At 43.2% G+C, this 2,645-nt stretch overlaps 1 non-coding gene across 1 annotated transcript; it reads right to left on the reverse strand.

Annotated features, from left to right (window-relative positions):
- Positions 1 to 209: 209 nt before the first annotated feature.
- On the reverse strand, positions 210 to 317 carry LOC130952653 (small nucleolar RNA R71). Its single transcript, XR_009074831.1, has one exon. It is a non-coding gene; the product is annotated as a small nucleolar RNA R71 (small nucleolar RNA).
- Between the last annotated feature and the right edge of the window lie 2,328 nt (positions 318 to 2,645).

Consider the following 2,645-nt stretch of genomic DNA (forward strand, 5'->3'; position numbering starts at 1 on the left):
ATCAGTTTTTAGCTGAATTCTTGCAAATCTGTGACACAGTCAAGACTAATGGGGTAGACCCTGAGGTCTATAGACTGATGCTATTCCCTTTTGCTGTAAGAGACAGAGCTAGGATATGGTTGGACTCTCAACCTAAAGAAAGCCTGGACTCTTGGGAAAAGCTAGTCAATGCCTTCTTGGCAAAATTCTTTCCACCACAAAGATGGAGTAAGCTTAGAGTGGAGGTCCAAACCTTCAGACAGAAGGATGGAGAATCCCTCTATGAAGCTTGGGAAAGATACAAACAATTAATCAGAAGATGTCCCTCAGACATGCTTTCTGAATGGAGCATCATAGGTATTTTCTATGATGGTCTCTCTGAACTATCCAAGATGTCTTTGGATAGCTCTGCTGGAGGATCTCTTCATCTGAAGAAGACGCCTACAGAAGCTCAAGAATTGATTGAAATGGTTGCAAATAACCAATTCATGTACACTTCTGAAAGGAATCCTGTGAACAATGGGACTAGTCAGAAGAAAGGAGTTCTTGAGATTGACACTCTGAACGCCATTTTGGCTCAGAATAAGATATTGACTCAACAAGTCAATTTGATTTCTCAAAGTCTGTCTGGAATGAAAAATGCACCAAACAGTACTAAGGATGCTTCATCTGAGGAAGAAGCTTATGATCCTGAGAACCCTTCCATGGAAGAGGTGAATTACCTAGGAGAACCCTATGGAAACACCTATAATTCTTCATGGAGAAATCACCCAAATCTCTCATGGAAGAATCAAGAGAGACCTCAACAAGGTTTCAATAACAATAACGGTGGAAGAAACAGGTTTAGCAATAGCAAGCCTTTTCCATCATCTTCTCAGCAACAGACAGAGAGTTCTAAGCAGAATACTTCTGACTTAGCAACAATGGTCTCTGATCTAATAAAGACCACTCAAAGTTTCATGAATGAAACAAGGTCCTCCATCAGAAATTTGGAAGGACAAGTGGGTCAGCTGAGCAAGAAAGTTACTGAACTCCCTCCTAGTACTCTCACAAGTAATACAGAAGAAAATCCAAAAGGAGAGTGCAAAGCCATAACCATGGCCGAATTTGGAGAGGAAAGGGAGGAAGTGAACGCCACTGAGGAAGACCTCAATGGGCGTGCACTAGCCTCCAATGAGTTCCCCAATGAGGAACCATGGGAATCTGAGGCTCAAAATGAGACCATAGAGATTCCATTGGATTTACTTCTGCCTTTCATGAGCTCTGATGAGTATTCTTCCTCTGAAGAGGATGAGTATGTCACTGAGGAGCAAGTTGCTAAATACCTTGGAGCAATCATGAAGCTAAATGACAAGTTATTTGGAAATGAGACTTGGGAGGATGAACCTCCTTTGCTCACCAAAGAACTGGATGACTTGTCTAGGCAGAAATTACCTCAAAAGAGACAAGATCCTGGGAAGTTTTCCATACCTTGTACCATAGGCACCATGACCTTCAAGAAGGCTCTATGTGACTTAGGGTCAAGTGTGAACCTCATGCCTCTCTCAGTAATGGAGAAGCTAAGGATCTTTGAGGTACAAGCTGCAAGAATCTCATTAGAGATGGCAGACAACTCAAGGAAACAAGCTCATGGACTTGTAGAGAATGTTTTGGTAAAGGTTGAAGACCATTACATTCCTACTGATTTCATAGTCCTAGAGACTGGGAAATGCATGGATGAATCCATCATCCTTGGCAGACCCTTCCTAGCCACAGCAAAGGCTGTGATTGATGTTGATGGAGGTGAACTGATCATTCAAGTGAATGGAGAATCCTTTGTGTTTAAGGCTCAAGGATATCCCTCTGTCACCATAGAGATGAAGCATGAAGAGCTTCTCTCAAATCAGAGACAAGCAGAGCCCCCACAGTCAAACTCTAAGTTTGGTGTTGGGAGGCCACAACCAAACTCTAAGTTTGGTGTTGAACCCCCACATTCAAACTCTAAGTTTGGTGTTGGGAGGTTCCAACATTGCTCTGAGTATCTGTGAGGCTCCATGCGAGCCCTCTGTCAAGCTACTGACATTAAAGAAGCGCTTGTTGGGAGGCAACCCAATGATTATATTTTATATATTTTCTTTTGTTATTTTATGTTTTTTGTAGGTTGATGATCATAAGAAGTCACAAAATCCATTGAAAAAGCAAAAACAGAATGAAAAACAGGAAGAAAAATAGCACACCCTGGAGGAAGATGCTGCTGGCGTTCAAACGCCAGTAAGCCTAGCAGTTGGGCGTTTAACGCCCAGTCTGGCACCATTCTGGGCGTTTAACGCCAGAAAGGGGCACCAGACTGGCGTTAAACGCCAGAAAAGGGCAAGAACCTGGCGTTAAACGCCAGGAATGGGCATCAGCCCGGCGTTTAACGCCAGAAATGGGTCAAAACGTGATTTTTGATGCCATTTGGTGCAGGGATGACTTTTCCTTGACACCTTAGGATCTGTGGACCCCACAGGATCCCCACCAACCCCACCACTCTCTCTTCTTCTTCACCCATTCACCAATCACCTCTACCACTCTCCCTCTCCTCCATTTCTTCTTCTTCTACTCTTTTCTTTCTTCTTTTGCTCGAGGACGAGCAAACCTTTTAAGTTTGGTGTGGTAAAAGCATTGCTTTTTGTTTTTCCATAACC

Source organism: Arachis stenosperma, chromosome 9 (genome assembly GCF_014773155.1).
Source record: "Arachis stenosperma cultivar V10309 chromosome 9, arast.V10309.gnm1.PFL2, whole genome shotgun sequence".
Taxonomy (NCBI): Eukaryota; Viridiplantae; Streptophyta; class Magnoliopsida; order Fabales; family Fabaceae; genus Arachis; species Arachis stenosperma.